Genomic DNA, 8,555 nt, shown 5'->3' with positions numbered 1-8,555 from the left:
GTAGCATTGCCGTCACAGGGACTGGCACTTACCGGTGCGTCTGTGTTACACCTTTAGCCGTGGTTTTCAACCTCCCTTGAATACAGTTCCTCATGTCGTGGTGACCCCCGACCATAACAGCATTTTCCTTTCTGCCTTATAGCTGTGATTTTGCTACGGTTGTGAACGGTAATGCAAATGTCTGGTATGCGGGATGGTCTCAGGCAACCCCTGTGAAAGGCAAGCCGATGGGGCTGAGAACTGCTGGTTTCCACAGCCGGCTGTCATTCCATCTCCGTTGACACTGGCTGGGGAGGGTACTGTTACCACAGCTCAGCAGATGAGGAGATGCACTCTCAGCCTGGACGCCGGGGAGGAGGAGCCCTTGCTAGGGGTAGTCCCGAGCCAGCTCCCGGGCCTCTTAGTCTCCGTTTCCCACCTATAAATGGGGATAAGAATAGTGCATGCCTCATGGGCATGTGGAGATGACTGGATGGTGACATTGTGTTTCTGAGGGTGCTTAGGCTCAGTGCATAAGAAATCAGTGACTGGCCTGCTCTCCCATTTTGTGCCCCGGTCCATGACAACCCAAGCCTGTCTACTCCAGACCCTCCTGAGAGAAGGTTTCATGGGGGTAGCCCAATCTGACCTCTTGTTCAGTGTGTCGTGGATGCCCTTGAGCTCCTGACCCTCTTGCCTGTACCTCTGGGGTGCTGGGATTACAGATGTGCAATACCACGCCTGGTTCTGTGCACCACTGAGCCTAGGGTTTCATGCATGCTGGGCAAACATTCTACCAACTGAACTTCATTCCCAGCTCAGGGACCTTGCTCTTAAGATAAGTATTACGTGACCGCATCAGATCACCTGGACTTGAGTCCAATCTTGGCTGCAGGCAGCCCGTATACCTCTGGGGTTTTTGTTCCTTTCTCACAGCCTCAGCTTTCTCATCTGTAAATGGGTTACCAATGACTTAGTTCCTGTATGGGCAGAGATGGTATGTGATAGATGCCTTCTTACCAAGAGCTAGCCCAGAGCTAGTGAGATGGCACTTGCTATGTAAGCCTCGATGATCCGAGTTTGATCCCTGGAACCTAAATAATGGAAGGAGAGAACCAATTACTGTAAGTAGTCCTCTAACCTCCACAAACGTCCCCTGTAAAGTTAATGAATTAATGGAAAAGTGATGCCAGACATATCTAACTATGCCTCTCTGTGCCTAACTCTGTGTGTGTGTGTGTGAGAGAGAGAGAGAGAGAGAGAGACAGAGACAGAGACAGAGACAGAGACAGAGAGACATGTAGTCCAGCCTGGCTTCAAACTCTATAGCTGGATTTTGAACTCCTGATCCCCTCTCCCTCTGTCTCCCAAGTCCTGGGATTATAGGCATGTACCGCCTCTAGGAGCTTGGACTCTAGATCAATGCCCTGCCATCGACACTATAGTCCTGCAAGGGTGGAACCTTGATCTGCGTCACTGAAAGGACTCAGAGCAGTCTAGCTCATCACCAAATGCACACGGCAGAGCTGGGACCCAACCCCGGAAGAACGATGGACATGCCCCTGCTTTGACCTTGTCCTGGGTTCCAGATGAGGACATTCATGGCTTCCCCTGTCTTAGGGACCCGAGCAGGTCCCTTCCTATGTCTGAACCTATCCTTACTGGTCTGTAAACCAAGGACGAGCTTGGAAGACACCACCTCACCCCGCCCCATCCACCCCCCCCCACCCCCGCACTCCAGTTTCTGACCCCTGCAATCCTGGCCAGGAAAACGGTCCCTCCTCCTCTTCCCAGATCACGGCTCAGAGGTCACGGAAGGTGATGGAGCCTGGCGCCCCTGCATCCTGCAAAGGCCAGCAGGGTCCAGTTACTGGTTTGGACAGGGAGGAGGGTATGTCCGGGGGTCTTGATAGATGGACACTCTGATCCCGCCACCAGGCAAAGGCACATGCAGGCAGCTCTCTGGTCCCCAGATCTCATTAAGCCAGAGACTTAAATAACTACTGAGAGCTAACCTCAGGAGGGTAGGGCTTCTGCTGCCTTCTCCTTCCTGTCCTGGCTCGTTGGGGTGTCATAGAGCAGTACCCCAGCTTGGAAGAAACCGTGGTCTCTATCCCTGGGTGGGATCAGGTGGACCCTAACTATGAGTCATCTCTCCAAAAGTGCCGGAGGGCCCAGCCTGAGGTGCAGCCCTTGGCTCCTCCGCAAACCAGAGGTGTGTGGGTGTGTGATGGGTGTTCTAGCCCGAGGTCTCTCCACCCCCGTTACCTTCTGCCAGCCCCAAACAACCGGGTACCTAATTACTCAGTCATTCTATCCCTGTTTGGCCCGGCAGCTAAGCCCAAACATCTGGCCCCAGGGCCCACAGCCAGGATGGGGAGCCAGCCCCACCCGCTGCTGGCTCTGACCCTCGACACCTCCGTGGGGACAGCTGAGCTCCGTGTCCGCTTGCCAGCGTGCGGCAACCCAGAACAGTAGCTTCATAGGATGAGCAAGCTCGGTGGGTGCAGATAAACTCCAAACTCAACTCCATTAGACCTGCACCCCCACACACCCCCATACCACCCCCCCACACCCCCATACCACCCCCCCCCCACACACACACCCCGTACACACACACATCAAGCAAATGAGGATCTGTCATTATCCACCTGGCCTATGATGGTTGATAGAGAAAACTTAGACCTGTACTGTAACACCACATCCTCACATCGCTTACACCCTGAAGCATGGCAAGGAGCACCCAGCATCCGGCTCTCTGGAAGTTGCTCAGGAACAAACCTCCAAGACCTGTCAAATCACAGCCTATGTCTCAGCACATCTAGTTATAATTTGTTACTCGGGGCTGGGGCTGCAGCTCAGTTGGTAGAGTGCTTGCCTGGCATGCACAAGGCCCTGGGTTCAATCCCCGGCACTGCCTAAAGTGGGTGTAGTGGTGTGTGCCTGTAACTTTGGCACTAAGGAGATGGAGGCAGGAGGATTAAGAGTTGAAGGTCATCCTTGGCTACACAGGAAGTCTGAAGTCGGTCTGGCTTACACGAGACTGACTCAAACAGACAGACAGACAGACAAACAGCAAAAACTTACCTATGAGAAGAACACTGGGCCTTTTATCTCTGCACAGGCACTAGGCTGTGAATTTTGACCTTCTTTCCTGCAAGAGGCATGGGTAGTGGGCAGTTGCTATTAAAAAGAAAGCTGGGCCGGGCGGTGGTGGTGCACGCCTTTAATCCCAGCACTCGGGAGACAGAGCCAGGCGGATCTCTGTGAGTTCGAGGCCAGCCTGGGCTACAGAGTGAGTTCCAGGAAAGGCGCAAAGCTACACAGAGAAACCCTGTCTCGAAAAACCAAAAAAAAAAAAAGAAAAGAAAAGAAAGCTGGGGGTGGGGGGTGGGGGTGGCACACACCTTTAATCTCAGTACTTAGGAGGCAGAGGCAGGTGGATCTCTGTGAGTTTGAGGCCAGCTAGGGCTACATAGTGAGACTTTGTCTAAAAAAAAGAAAGGAAGGAAAAAAGGAAGGAAGGAAGAAAAGAAAGAGAAAAAAACAGAAAAAGAAAAAAGAGAGAAACCTGGCCTCGAACTCACAGAGACCTGCGTGCCCGCCTAGTATATGGGTGTTTTGCCTGCGTGTATGTCTGTACTCTATGGGTGTGTCTGATGCCCACAGAGGCCATAAGACATCCCATCCCCTGGAACAGGAGTTATGGGTGGTTGTGAGCTGCCGTGTGTGTGTGTGTGCGTGCGCGGGGAACTGAACCCTGGTCCTCTGCAGGATCAGCGAGTGCTCTTAACTGCTGAGCCACCTTTCCAGCTCCCTGGCTATGAAATCTAACCTAAGAGCATGCCCTGCCCTTGAAATGGAAATCCATGGCCCTCAGCAGTCACTGCCACCCCTGCACCTTGGTTCCTGGCCCACCGGCTCCGTTACGACTGTGGGTGGTCTGTTCTACATATTTCCTGGGAATGCAGCTGCCATCTGTGGTCCTCTGTGACGACTTCTTTGACTTAGCATTGATGGTGCAGGGTGCCTCTGTGACACCCAGGACGTGTGCCCGACTCGTTCTTTTATCGTGACCTGATAGTATCTCACACACAGGTGAGTCCCATTGTGTTCGTGCATTGGTTCATCTGATGTCTGCATTGTCTCCACTCTCTGGGTAATGTTGCTGTGTATACGTGTGTGCAGCCTTTGTATGTGAGAGCATGTGTATGAGCACATGTGTGTATGTGCGGAAGCCAGGCGTCCATGTCAGATGTCTTCTGCAGTTGTTTTCCACTTTAAAGCAAAACAAAACAGGGCTGGCGCGATGACTCAGTGATTAAGAGCTCTGGTTGCTCTTCCAGAGGACTCGGGTTTGATTCCCAGCACCTGTCTATAACTCCTGTTCCAGGGGATCCAATACCCACATACAGAAACACATGCAGGCAAAACATCAATGTACATAAAAATGAAAATAAATTAAGAGCACTGGCTGCTCTTCCGGAGGTCCTGAGTTCAATTCCCAGCAACCACATGGTGGTTCACAACCATCATAAAATATGATCTGGCACCCTCTTCTGGCATACAGGCATATGTGCAGACAAAACACTCTATATCAAAAAAAAAAATTATAAAAGTATTGCCGGCGGTGGTGGCGCACGCCTTAATCCCAGCACTCGAGAGGCAGAGGCAGGTGAATCTCTGTGAGTTCCAGGACACCCAGGGATACACAGAGAAAACAAAACCCTGGCAATTTCATTCATGTCTATAATGAATTTTGGTCATTTTCATCCCATCTCTCTCTCATGCCCCTCTCCTCCTGTTGGACCCTTTCTTCCCAGCTAATTTTCTTTCTTTCATGTTTATTTTTTGTTTCCCCACTGAGCGTGGGCAGTTATCAGTCACTACGCTACTGAAGAAAATACTTCACCTCCTCCCTCCCCTCCACAATTAACTACCACTAGTCACTCAGAGAGGAGCGGGCCGGGGCCCATGAGCCTCTCCCCCATCCATCAGAGTGTGGGCCTAACCTCGTGCAGATAACCACAGCGGCGGTGTGCAGCGGCCACGGCACATCTGGAGGGCAGCCGTTCACAGCGCTACTCCCCACCCTCCGGCTCTTACTTTCTTTCTTCTTCACGCTGCCTGGGTCTAGGGTGGTTTAGATGTCCAACTGAGGGCTGAATGCTCAGGCCTCGTCCCTGGCTAGGGGGTCTCCCTGTCCACACCTGCCTAGCCCTGGAATTGCAGGCGCACTCTGGCTGCACACGCTGTTCGTGTGAGTACTGGGTGTCTGAACTCAGGACTCACGCTGGCTGAGCCGTCTGTCCGTACTCTTGTGTGGCCCTGTGTCCTGTCCCGGGTGTAAATCTAGGAGTGGAATTGCTGGGCCTGGTGGAGCTCGTCGGTGGAAGTTACATCTATGATGTGTGTGTATGTGGGGGAGGGGACACACACGCCACCACGCACGCAAGTGTAGAGGTCAGAGCACGACTTGCAGGCGTCTGTTCTCTCCTTCCACCATGTGGGACCCGGGACGGAACTCAGCCATCGGGCTTGGCGGCAAGCGCCTTTCCTCACTGATCCCTCTCCCTGGCCCCGATGACGGTGAAAAGCCTGCTCACGTGTGTGAGGGGCCGCTTGTCACGCCCTCGCCTGTCTGTCCCTAACGGAGGTGGCTGTGCTCACGGGTCTGCAGTGTTCCTTGCTTGGCTTTCGGTCTTCACCGATCAGGTGCCACAACTCAGAGACACAACCGCTTTCATCTGCACCTCACACTTCCTCCCATCCCCCCCCCACCTGAGCTCTCTCACGCCCACTTATCCCCATCTTCACACACCCTTGCACACCCACGCTCCTGTTCGCACCTTGGCTTGCTCAGCTGCTCCTCACATTTGTAACTCTTTTTTTTTGTTGTTGGTTTTTCGAGACAGGGTTTCTCTGTGTAGCTTTGCGCCTTTCCTGGGACTCACTTGGTAGCCCAGGCTGGCCTCGAACTCACAGAGATCCGCCTGGCTCTGCCTCCCGAGTGCTGGGATTAAAGGCGTGCGCCACCACCGCCCGGCTCACATTTGTAACTCTTATACATACCACACTAGCATGTTATATGTAACCACACATTTGTGCCCACACTCATAAACTCTCACACACTCAAGCTCACACTCACTCCCGTGTACCTGCACTCATGTTGACACCTGTGGACACACCTGCACACTCGCATTCATACCTAACCCCACAGCCTCACACCTCATGTTCACACACACATTTGTGATCCTGCACACACAGCATGCACTCTTGCATGAACACATTTGTGCAACATACTCATGTCCATGCTCATTTACACTCACACACATACAAACACACATCTTCACGTGCACCCCACATTTCATATTCACACACCTGCTCATGCGCACACTCATGTTCACACCCTTTTTTGAACACAAGATCATACTCATGATCACACTAACCCTAGCACTCACCTCCACACCCACACACTTACATTATATGCCCATGCTCACACCCACACGCATCTATACTTTTATTCACACTCACCTGGATGGACCATATTCACACTTTTACACACCTGTGTTCACTCTTGCACACACAGTCAACCTCATGTTCACACCTGCCCTTACCATCACACACATGCTTCATGTTCACACATATTCCGGCTCCTGCACACAGTGAACATTCTTACACAAACACACATCACACACTCTTGTGCACTCTCACACTCAGGTTCACACTCCTGCACACATGAACAGTCTTTTCATTCCCACCTACTCTTCATATTTGCATTTATTTTCATTCACACCACCCAGTTCACTCTTGTACATATGCACACTCATGTTCACACCCACCTTTACACACAACCACACTGATGATCACATTAGCCCTAGCAATCACTTCCACACCCACACATGTCCACTCACACTTCAACAGCCTCCCATGTACTCACATTCACTCCTGCTCCTACACTTGTGTACACTCACATTCATACCTGCCCACATGGTTTGTGTTCACACTCACTTCCACACACTCATGTTCACTTCCACATGCACAAACACTATCATGTCCACATGTACACTCAATCTTACATGCCACACTTCATAATCACAGTCACCCACATGCTCATTCACTTCACACTTGTGTGTTCATCTGCACCCTTGCACACTCACATAGCCACATTTGTGACACACTAGTCCTAGCACCTCTACACTCACTCATGTCCACTCATGTCCACATGCTCATGCTCACAAGCACCCATATCCACACTTGTTCACAACTCATGCATGCATTTCGTATCACACCCACCCATTTCGTGATGCTGACTCCTGCACACACAATCATAACCTCATAGTCACACCCACATTCACATTCCCAGACTTAACCTTCACACTCACACACGGTAACTTCTGCATACATGCACACTCCCATGTTCACATCTACCTTGCACACTCATGCATCCACGCTCCTGCGATCACTTTTGCTCTTGCACTCACTGTGTCACACCTCGCACACACACTCACGACATTCTTATGTGCTCATTCACACGCACACACATTCTCACTTTCATCCACACTCTTGTGGCTGTGGCTGCACACACCAAACACACACACACACACACACACGCACGGCTGTGGTTGCACACACACTCTCACACTTATCCACGCCCTTCTCTCACTCCCCTGCAGCTCAACAGGTGTGTGTGAACTCTGACCAGTGTGTGACTGCTGTGCCACACCACAGCCCCCAAAGGGAAGTCGGGAAAGTCCCAGGGACCCCAGAGGAGTCAGAGAGCAGGGAGAGCGTGCGAGCCTGTGTCCTTGGTGTGAAATGGTGCAGTTAGCATTGTTAGTGTTGTCCTGACCCTTGGACCCTTCCTGTCATCCCCTGTTGCTGAGGTCCACGCTTGTCATTATCACCTTCCAGCTAATCCTCAGCTGCCACCACCAATTAACACGCCCACAGGCACCCCCTGTGCCCCTCCAGTCCCGTTACCCTCACACCCTCATCCAGGCGCCTCCCGCTTTTATGGGACACATTCTTGGCCTAATTGCTCGCGCTATTTTAGATCCACGGAGGAGGTGGCAGGAGGTCTTGACGCAGCTCACCCCCTTTGCCGTCCCCATCGGTTCTTTCTAAAGATCCTTTACTCCGAGGCGCCCCACTGGCTGCCCAGGATGGCCGCTGCCATCCCTACTGCTTTGGCTGGAACCCAGAGTCCAAGGGTCCTTGAGGTCATGTCACGCACAGGCACACACGCTCTGCCAGCCCCCTACCAGGCGGCACCTCGTAGCCACAGCAGGGGCACTCGGGTGTGCGCAGGGGGCCTAGGGAGCCAGAGACACTTGATCCGTCCCTGAGTTGTAGCCTTGCTCTGGGCCTGCAGCCAAGCAGGGCACAGAGAGGAAGAGAGCGTGTTTGCAAACAGGGGTGGCTGCCAGCAAGGGGCTGGGGGGGGGGGGTGAGAAGGAGTGGGGGGACCAGGGCTGGGGACTGGCTAGGGCTCCTGTCTGACCTACCTTACCCGGCTGTCTTACACAAGCATGCACACGCAAAGTTGGATGGCCAGCGAACCACAGACGTCTGCC

General features: G+C 52.7%; 1 long non-coding RNA gene across 1 annotated transcript; it reads right to left on the bottom strand.

The window, feature by feature from the left end:
• Window positions 1-53: 53 nt before the first annotated feature.
• On the bottom strand, window positions 54-2,733 carry LOC128125366 (uncharacterized). The gene is made up of 5 exons (XR_008223146.1): window positions 2,631-2,733; window positions 1,729-1,823; window positions 1,000-1,073; window positions 307-418; window positions 54-210 (listed from the first exon to the last, which is right to left on the bottom strand). It is a non-coding gene; the product is annotated as an uncharacterized LOC128125366 (long non-coding RNA).
• Window positions 2,734-8,555: the final 5,822 nt, after the last annotated feature.

Source organism: Peromyscus californicus, unplaced genomic scaffold, assembly GCF_007827085.1.
Source record: "Peromyscus californicus insignis strain IS unplaced genomic scaffold, ASM782708v3 Scaffold_4__1_contigs__length_199733344, whole genome shotgun sequence".
NCBI classification, from domain to species: Eukaryota; Metazoa; Chordata; class Mammalia; order Rodentia; family Cricetidae; genus Peromyscus; species Peromyscus californicus.
The sequence above is the reverse complement of the archived record's forward strand: the minus strand, read 5'-3'. Positions and strand labels throughout refer to the sequence as shown.